Below are 10,675 nucleotides of genomic sequence, written 5' to 3'. Positions count from 1 at the left end.
AGCCACCGCTAAACTTAGCAATAGCAAGGAGTTACCACACCGAAGAGGATTAAGGGAAACAAGATCCAACAAGAAAGATGCCCTCAATGGGGTCAGCCCATTGAAGCAGGAAGCATTCAGGAGAGAGGGATTTAGGAAGAGAGGTAGCAAAATATCTTGCCTAAGGATGGGAGAGGAGCTGTTCCTCTCAGAAAGTCCCTGAACAGCTAATCCCTTAAATCGAGAGTCTTCTTTTGAGCCTTCTTTTTTTAGACTTCGGTTAAGAAAGCTAAACAAGTAGGTTAATAACTTGACCTATCCAGTTAAGGTACCTTGTGATCAGGGAGTTTATTTATTTTTTTTGGCTATAGTTTTATCCACTAGTTAAGCACCTTAAACTTAACTAATTTCTTTAATGGCCTGGGGTCATACACTAACTTTAAAAGAATATAATTATCAAAGAAATCCCACAAGAGACCTCGTTTGAAGGAAACCTCAATTTTTCAGCCCAGTTTGGTCCGTTATTTTATCTTTTAAAAGGAATGGATTTTGAGCTGGTAGTAATAACTCTGTCAGTCGCTGTCCTTTCCAAACTTAATGTTATAAAATTAAATCATTTCGATGAGAGTGGTCTAGAAAAAACATCTTGGTTGCTTTATGTGATTATAAAATTGTGCCAGTGATGAAGTTCAAAAGGGAAGCAATTAGTTACTGTAATGGGAAGCATTACAGGCCTGGGGTTTGCATCAGTGTTTCCTGGTTCTCTAACTTTACAATTGTTTTTTAGTCAGAGAGGTTGGTCTTTCAAACCCGGCTTTCCCCTTACTGAGTGCATGAGGTTTTCTGAATCAAAACAGGAGTAGAGTTATGTCACATTAGAGAGTTGACATAAGCTTTCAAATTCCTCATCTTGAAAATAACATTTGTAATGATCTAGGTTAAACATTGTCTCAGTTTCAGCTTTTGTCATTCCAAGGCATGGTAAAGCACTTAGTGGACATGATCATCATCATCATCATCATCATCATCACTGCTAGTACTTACTGAGCACTTACAATGAGCAGAGCATGGTACTCAGTATTTGGGAGAGTACGATATAACAGAATTGGTAGCCACATCCCCTGCCTACAACTAGCTTACAGACTAGAAGGGGAGACAGACATTAATATAAATAAGTAATTTATAATACATAATTTATATTTCTATGTACCCAAATGCTGTGGGGTTGAGGGTAGGATGAATATCAAATGTCCAAAGGTCACAGATCCAAGATGATGCAGAAGGGGAAAAGAGGGAACTGGGGAAAAGAGGGCTTAATCAGGGAAGGCTTCCTGGAGGAGATGTGACCTTAACAAGACTTTGAAGGCAGAGAGAGTGGTGGTTTGGTTTAATGGAAATCCTTCTAGAATTAGTTCAGTCTAGACTAGCTAGTCATAGTGGTATAGAAAGTATCAGTGGACATTCAGTTCTTCCCCAACAGTAAAAGTTAAAGCCACGGATTATATGAGGGTATATTTTGTGGATATCAATTCTGCATGATTTTCAACTTGTAACATACTAGTGTCTAAGGAGAAAGTGCCAAGTCCTGGGCGGCATTTGAAATTTGAAGAGTCTCGGGTCAAAAAAGCAGGTTGGAGTGTTGTAAGATTGAAATTAAGAAGGATTAAGTGGTGATCAACCCTAGCAGAGGGAAGAGAAGGGAAAAGAAAGATGGTATAGAGAAGCAACCCCTTCTCAGGGTCACACCTGGAGAGTTTTCAGTACTCTACCAGTCTCGACTATGGGAGGGAGAGCCAAGCAGAGGCCAACTATTCCATGCCTAGCTTGGACAGTGGCTAGTGAGTGGAAGGCAATCTGCTACAAGTCAAAACTCCCCACTGCTGGGCAGCAGTGGCCCGGGAGGGAGTCGAGGGTGGTGGCTCAAGTTTACTGCGTGGAAGGAAGCAATGGAAAACCACTTCTGAATTTTGACCAAGAAGACTCTATGGATACACTACCAGAACGATTGTAGATATAGGTGGGGTGTTCTGGGAGAGATGTGTCTGTGGTTTCGCTATGGGTCGGAGAACTAGATAGCATAAGATAAGACAATAGAGAAGCAATCGTGTCCTAGTGGAAAGAGCACAGGGCCTGGGAAGCAGAGGACCTGGGTTCTACTTCCACTCTGCCACTTATCTGCTGTGTGACCTTGTGCAAATCACTTAATTTCTCTGTGCTTTAGTTCCCTCATCTGCAAAATGGGGATTCAGTAATAGTGCTCCCTCCTATTTAGACTGCAAGCCCTGGTTTGGGACCTGATTATCTTGTATCTATCCTAATGCTTAGTTCAGTGCTTGTCACATAGTAAATGCTCAACTACCGTTATCATTATTATTATTGTTATTATTATAGGAGAAAGAAGAATTGCAGGAGGGGGCAGAGGAGGTCATGATGGTTTTAAAACCTTATTTCCAAGTTTATATTGTAAGCACAAAGAAGAATTGCGGGAGGGGGCAGAGGAGGTCATTATGGTTCTTAAACTTTATTTCCAAGTTTATGTTGTAAGCGCAAAGGTAAATTTTTGATTTCCAATATGGGACAGTGCTCTTGTAAGTAGAAGATGTCCTTCATGCCAAAGGAGGTGAGAATTTATTCCACGTTTTTATATTATACATTCCCCTCTAGACTGTGAGCACACTGTGGGCAGGGAAAGTATCTGTTTGTTATTATGTTGTACTCTTCCAAGTTCTGAGTACAGTGTTTTGCACACAGTAAGTGCTCAATGTCCAATCTGATTATCTTGTATCTACCTCGGCACTGAGAACAGTGCCTGGCACATAGTAAGCACTTAATAAAAACCATTATCATTATTACTATTATAAATATGATTGAATGAATGAATATGTTATATATGGCCACACTAAGTATTAAACAACATGTTTTTTTAAAAAATGGTACTGTTAAGTGCTTACTATGTTCCAGGCACTGAACTAAGCATTGGGGTAGATCCAGTCCATATCCTACATAGAAACTTAATCTCCATTTTATAGATGAGGTAACTGAGGCACAGAAAGTGAAGTGACTAGCCCAAGGTCACCCAGTAAATGGCAGAGCCAATAATAGAACCCAGATCTTTCTGACACCCAGGCCCATACTCTTTCTACTAGGCCATGCTGCTTAACAGTGTATGGAAAGATGGTATAATATTTGGGTGTAGGTCTCCCTACTTAGAAATGTTTTTAAAGAACTGTCAGTGATTGCCACTTCAACCAATAGGTCCTCTCCAAGAACTGATATTATTTAATTCCAGAATGCATTCATCTTTAATTCTTTTTTTAAATTTTTCTCCTGACTTCCTTTCCTAAATAAACACACCAAAATGCAATTCAGTTTAGTTCTCAACTTTCAATTCCCAATGAAACATAGACAGAAACTAAATTTAACAGCGTAAATTTAACAATGTAGGGAAGCAGCGTGGTCTAGTGGAAAGAGCACAGGCAAAGGAGTCAGAGGACCCGGGTTCTAACCCTGGCTCTGCCACTTACCTGCTATGTGACTTTGGGCAGGTCACTTAGCTTCTCTGTGACTCAGTAAAATGGGGATTAAATCCTTCTCCTTCTAATTTAGAGAATGAGCCAATGTGGGATAGGGACTGTGTCCAACCTAATTATCTTCTATCTACTCCAGGGCTTAGTACAGTGCCTGGCATATTCATTCATTCATTCAATCATATTTATTGAACGCTTACTGTGGGCAGAGCACTGTACTAAGCTCTTGGGAAGTACAAGTCAGATAGTAAGGACTTAACAATCAGCCCCTCAGTCGATGGCATTTTAATCATGCATTCACTGATTCATTCAATCGTATTTATTGAGCACTTACTGTGTGTAAGTGCTCATTGTACTAAGCACTTGGGAGAGTACAGTACAACAGAGTTAGTAGACATGTCCCCTGTCCAAAATGAGCCTACATTCTAGAGAGGGAGAAAGACATTAATATAAATAAATAATTTACAGATATGTACATTAGTGCTTTGGGGCTGAGGTTGGATGCAGGTGGGGAAAAGAGAATTGTGGAAGATCTTTTGGAGGAGATATTTCTTTAATAAGGCTTTGAAGGTGGGAAGGGTGGTGCTCTGGTGTAAATGAAGGGGAAGGATGTTCCAGGCCAATTTCCAGACCAGAGGGCAGATGAGGGTCGGCGGTGAGATAGATGAGATTGGGGCACAGTGAGCAATTTGGCACTAGAAGAGTGAAGCGTGTGGGTAAGAGATGAGTGAGGTAAGGTAGGAGGGGGAAATTTGATGGAGTGTTTTAAAGTCAATGGTAGGGCTTTTTTTATGTGGAGGTGGATGGGCAACCACTGGAGATTGTTGAGAAGTGGTGAGACGTGGACTGAATGGGTTTTTTTAAAAATGATCTGGACAACAGAGTGAAGTGTGGACTGGTGTGGAGAAAGACAGGAGGCAGGGAGTCAGTGAGGAGGCAGATGCAGTAGCAAGATAGGATGGACTAAGTGCTTGAATCATCTTAGTAGCAGTTGGGATGGAGAGGGGAAGGGTGGGATGTAGCAATGTTGTGAAGAGAAGAATTGTAGCCTAGTGGAAAGAGCATTAGTGGTCTAATTCTGGCTCTGCTACTTGTCTGCTGCATGACTTTGGGCAAGTCACTTAACTTCTCTATGCCTCAGTCTCCTCATCTGTAAAATGGGAATTAAAGCTGTGAGTTCCATGTGGGACAGGGACTGTGTCCAACCTGATTATCTTGCACCTACCCCAACACCTAACAATACTATAAAAAAAAAGATAGAACTATCATGATGTGGTGCCAGATTAAATATGCTGGTTGCATGAGAGAGATTCATTCATTCATTCATTCAATCGTACTTATTGAGCACTTACTATGTGCAGAGCACTGTGCTATGCGCTTGGGAAGTCCATGTTGGCAACATATAGAGATGGTCCCTACCCAACAGCGGGCTCACAGTCTAGAAGGGGGAGACAGGCAACAAAACAAAACATATTAACAAAATAAAATAAATAGAATAGTAAATATGTACAAGTAAAATAAATAGAGTAATAAATCTGGACAAACATATATACAGGTGCTGTGGGGAGGGGAAGGAGGTAGAGCAGGGGGGATGAGGGGGAAGAGGGGGAGAAGAAGGAGGGGGCTCAGTCTGGGAAGTCCTTCTGGAGGAGATGAGCTCTCAGTAGGGATGAGAGATGAGTCATGGACAAGGCCAAGTAAGGGCTTGTGAAATGGGAAGGATAGTGGTATTGTCTACAGTGATGGGAAAGACAGGGGAAGGACAGAATGATATAAGAAAGTTTGCATTTCCTTGGACCAACTGCTAAGTTTTCAGAACAGTTATTCTATTTTTTCCCCCTTAGGGTCAAAGGAATGCATCGTGAGTTTGAAGTGGCCTTCAACTGCTGTGGTCCTGATTACCCACCCATACTACCATGAAATATTTTTCCTTTCCATATTTTGATCACACTCTTTTTATTATACTTCATTTATTTACCATTCTTCATTTATTTTTCATTAACAGTTTTGCTGTATTACTATATAACAAAAATATAAATATGAAAAATATATTTCCGTGTTTCGTATTAGGTTTGCAATCATTCATATTTGATACCGCACTACAGAAGCAGCATGGCCTATTGGAAAGAGTAAGGGCCTGGAAGTTGGAGGACTTCGGTTCTAATTCCAGTTGCTCCACTTTCCCTCTATGTGATCTTGAGCAAGACATTTAACTTATCTGTGCCTCAGTTTCCTCAACTGTAAAATGGAGATTAAATCCTCCTCTCCCCCAACTTAGATTGAGCCCCAGAATGGGAAAGGGACTGTGTCCAGACTGATTATCTTGTATCTAACCCAGTACTTAGTAAAGTGCTTGACACCTAGTAAGTGCTTAACAGATATTATTATTATTATTCCAATAGGAGTTAAAAAATCAATGAAGACAGAATTTGAAGCTGGATTTCTTTTCCCATCTGTGGGTTCCATTATGTATTTCACAGCACTATAGAAAGTGCTGTGCATTCTCCTTCAACTAATCAAGGCCTGGGTTCCATCCTCTCCCTTTCCCTTTAGAGAAGCAGCATGACTCAGTGGAAAGAGCATGGGCTTGGGAGTCAGAGGTCATGGGTTCTAATCCCAGCTCTGCTGCATGTCTGCTGTGTGATCTTTGGCAAAAAACTTAACTTCTCTGAGCCCCAGTTACCTCATCTGTAAGATGGGGATGAAGACTGTGAGCCCCAAGAGGGACAACCGATCACATTGTATCCCCCCCAGTGCTTAGAACAGTGCTTTTCATATGGTAAGTGCTTAACAAATGCCATTATTATTCCATCCTGAGCTTGAAAGGAAGGAATGCTGTCCTCAGAAGGAAGGTGAATGGGCTGAGGGAGAGGAAGGAAAGAGAAGTATCAACCATTGGTGGGAAAGCACTAAAGAGCCAGATACATCCCAGAAAAGAGTGGGAGGGGAGCACTTAGTAAAGTGCTTTGCACAGAGCACCTAGTACAGTGCTTTGCACACAGTAAGTGCTCAGTAAATATGACTGAATGAATAAATGCAGGGGAAGAAGCTTTTTGGGTACAGGTCAAGGGAATCCAAACCAGGGTGGTTTCCCCAAGCTCTGTACATTCTAGTTAAGGCTCTGACTGCCCTACTTTTTTTCAATGCCCTTTTTTTCATAAAGGTATTTGTTAAGCGCTTATTATGTGTCAAGCACACAGAGAAGCAGGGTGACCTAGTGGATTGAGAATAGGCTGGGGAGTCAGAAGGACCAGGATTCTAATCCTGTCTGTCTGTACCACTTCACTGCTGAATGACCTTGGGCAAGTCAATTCACTTCTCTGTGCCTCATTTACCTTACTTGTAAATGGGGATTAAGATTGTGAGTCCCATATGGGACGTGAACTGTGTCCAACACACATAGTACAGTGCCAGGCACACAGTAAGCGCTTAGCAAATACCATAAAAAAGCACTGTTTTAAGCTCTGGGGTCGGATTATGAGGTTGGACACTGTCCCACAAAGGACTTCGTCTAAATCGGAGAGAGGAGGACTTAATCCTTATTTTGCAGATGAGTTAGTCGAGGCACAGAGAAGTGAAGTGACTTGCCTGAGATCACACAGCAGTCAAGTGGCCGAGCTAGGAATAGAACTCAGGTCCTCTAACTCCCAGGCTTGTGCTCTTTCCATTAGAACCACCGTTCTCCAATTTCAAGAAACATTTCCTCAGTCTCTGACCTCACAATCACATTTTAGCCAGTGTGGCTTAGTGGAAAGAGCACGGGCTTGGGAGTCAGGTCGTGGCTTCTAATCTCACCATGGCCACTTGTCAGCTGTGTGACTTGAAGCAAGTCACTTAACTTCTCTGTACCTCATTTACATCATCTGTAAAATGAGGATGAAGACTGTGAGCCCCACATTGGACAACCTAATTACCTTGCATCTACCCCAGGATTTAGAACAGTGCTTGGCACATAGTTAGCACTTAACAAATACCATCATTATTATTATCATCTCCAAAGCCCGAAATCAAAGTGGAGAAGTGAAGCAATTATTCAGGTTTTTCAGTCTAGAAATCGATTTATCTTTCCGAGTCTAAGAAGCCTTCTCGGAAATGACCATGCTATTCCATAACCACCTTCCTAGACACAGGACCTCCCTAGTCCACTTACACTTCCAATGACAAGTGGAGAACTCATGCAATTATCCAGATGTTTACTTAGGGATATGACCCAAATGCAGTGCCAGGCTTTAAAACAAACGATCATTGGTTAATGACTTCTCTGGAGAAGTAGGGTCCTGAGCGAAGCTGGGACAGTCACCAAATACTGGGTCATGTGACATTTTCCCTGGGCTGCTTCTACTGGGCTATTGGTTCTACCCAATGTCAATACCCATCAGGGAATTATGTCAATACGCTGGCTGGGGAAGAATAGTGTTAACGTCCAGCTGAAATGAGTTTTCCCCAATTCTCTTTCCCTCCCTTTACTCATTCCATATAAATTGACCTCCGGAGTACCCTGCTGTGCACACATGCCTCACAACAGGTATCATGTAATAATAATAATAATTGTGATATTTATCAAGTGTTTACTATGTGACAGACACTGTACTAAGCGCAGCGGTGGATGCAAGCAAATCAGGTTGGACACAGTCCCTGTCCCACATGGGGCTCACAGTCTCAATTCCCAATTTACAGATGAGGTAACCGAGGTACCGAGAAGTGAAGTGACTTGCCCGAAGTTATGCAGCAGACAAGTGGCAGAGCCAGGGTAAGAACCGAGGTGCTTCTGACTCCGAGGCTCATGCTGTATCCACTAGTATTTACCCCAGCGTTTAGTACAGTGCATGGCATAGAGTAAGTGCTCAACAGCTACCATGCTTATTATTCCAGCAACTAGAATTGCGCAGCAATTCTGTTGAGAGGTCAGTACCATAATAAAGATAGCAAATTGTAATCCAGTTGGCCCTACCTTTCTTTGAAAGCAATCGAACCCTGGGCTCTAGGCATGCTAGAGACTTTAGATTTATCAATATACATTTTTAATCAGTAATCCATTATTCATTTTAATCAGTTTTAAACTTTTGTTCAGCGTCTCCATACCCTAGAGTTGGGCCTCCATCATCACGTGCACAGATAAATTATTCACACCTAAGATTACATCCGGCCAGCCTGCAGTTTCTGATGCACAAAATGAGGCTATCTAATGGAATAGAGTAGCGGCAAGCCCGAATTACCTCAAAGTAGCGTCAACACGAATTGAAACTTGTAGACACGGTGAAGAACAAACCTGGACGCTTACTCTAGAAACTTTTTGAAGCACAGGGAGAAAAATAAATAGTAAACCGTAAGGTCGCCTCTAGACTTTAGGCTCGTTGTGGGCAGGGACTGTCTGTTTATTGTTATATCATACCGTACCAAGTACTTAATACAGTTCTTTGCATACAGTAAGTGCTCGAAAAATACGATTGAATGAATGAATGAATGTCACTGTCGAGTCAAAGGGGCGACGAGAGTATCTGACTTGAGCTACATTTGGCTTCAAATAGTGCAGCCGGAGTGAAAGTGTCCAATGGCTGAATGCACAAAGCAGGAAGAAGACATTTCTCCTACTACAACCCTCACACTTCACTCCTCTAATGCTAACCTTCTCTCCGTGCCTCAATCTTGTTTATCTCGCCACCGACCTCTCACTGGCATTCTGCCTCCGGCCTGGAATGCCCTCTCTCCTTGTATTGGAAAGACAATTACTCTCCCCCTGTTTCAAAGCCTTACTGAAGTCATATCTCCTCCAAGAGGCCTTCCCTGACTAAGCCATCCTTCCCTCTTCTCCCTCTCCTTTCTGCATTCCCCTGAATTGTTCCCTTTATTCATCCCCCCTCCCAGCCCCACCGCACTTAGGTACAAATCTGTAATCTATTTATTTATGTTAATGTCCGTCTCCACCCTTCTAGACTGTAAACTGGCTGTGGGCAGGAAATGTGACCTTTCATTATTATACTCTACTCTCCCAAGCACTTAGTACAGTGCTTTGCACATAGTAAGTGCTCAATAAAATAATAGAAAAAGAAAACATTTTGCTCTACAGTTCTCTCTTAATGAGAACTGAATAGTTGCCTCTCACTGTTACCACCTCAATTCAGGGGTTGATAAGTTTCTGTCGTGAGGCCCAGTTGATTTCTACAAAAACACTCTTTTCCGAAAGGATGGGGTACCTCTATTTTCAACAGCCTGCTTCAGGTCAGGCCGGGTTCCTGCAAGGTTGACCAATGGCAGAGACGAAGGAATTTAGATGAATAACAGCACGTTGAACTCTTTGAATGTGTGCATGACATCCTCTGGGAGGGACATTACCTAAAATAGGACTCGAGGGCAGGGCAAATCCTCTTCCCAATATGAGATTCTTCCACGGTGTCGTCATAAGGTAGTGAAAACTCTGAGGAACAGTAAGATCGCTCTCGTTGGGAGCATGCAAATTAACTGAGACCCACTGGTTTCCTGCCAATTTAAAAATAACAAAGCAAGAATGCAATATGAGCCCTGGCTTGCTGAAGACCCTGAAAGAACAGACTCTCTCTTGACAGGGCAATTGAGGCCCTTGACATTCCAGGAAATAGTTTAATAATGTCCTTCAGGCTGGGGTTGTAACTGACCCCAGTAAATGGTGGCAAAACAAGTACAGTATAAAGAATCAGAAGCATCAGCACATGGATGATTGCTATTCTAACTACGCTGAATAAGAGCTTCAACTCGGAGGATTTTGTATTCTTACCTGGAATTGAACAAAAAATCCAAAAGAGGCATCCTAAGTTAATCAAACCACCATCATTGAGAAGCAGCTTGGCCCAGTAGATAGAACACGGTCCTGGGAGTCAAAAGGACCTGAGTACAGACCCCGGCTCCATCTCTTGTCTGCTGTGTGACCTTGGCCAAGCCACTTTGCTTCTCTGTGCCTCAGTTGCCTCAACTGTAAAATGGGGATTAAGACTGAGAACTCCATGTAGGACAGGGACTGTGTCCAACTCCATTTGCTTGTATCCACCCCACCGCATAGAACAGTACCTGGCACATAGTAAGCGCTTAACATATACCATTTTTATCATTGTTGTTATTATTAATAATAATAATGGCATTTATTAAGCTCTTACTATGTGCAAAGCACTGTTCTAAGTGCTGGAATACCAATTAGA

General features: G+C 42.2%; 1 non-coding gene across 1 annotated transcript; it reads left to right on the top strand.

The window, feature by feature from the left end:
• Window positions 1–1,707: 1,707 nt before the first annotated feature.
• Window positions 1,708–1,844, top strand: LOC119937681. Its single transcript, XR_005454182.1, has one exon. It is a non-coding gene; the product is annotated as a small nucleolar RNA SNORA7 (small nucleolar RNA).
• Window positions 1,845–10,675: the final 8,831 nt, after the last annotated feature.

The sequence above is a fragment of the Tachyglossus aculeatus genome, chromosome 1 (genome assembly GCF_015852505.1).
Source record: "Tachyglossus aculeatus isolate mTacAcu1 chromosome 1, mTacAcu1.pri, whole genome shotgun sequence".
Lineage (NCBI taxonomy): Eukaryota > Metazoa > Chordata > Mammalia > Monotremata > Tachyglossidae > Tachyglossus > Tachyglossus aculeatus.
This window is presented reverse-complemented; position numbering and strand designations above follow the sequence as displayed.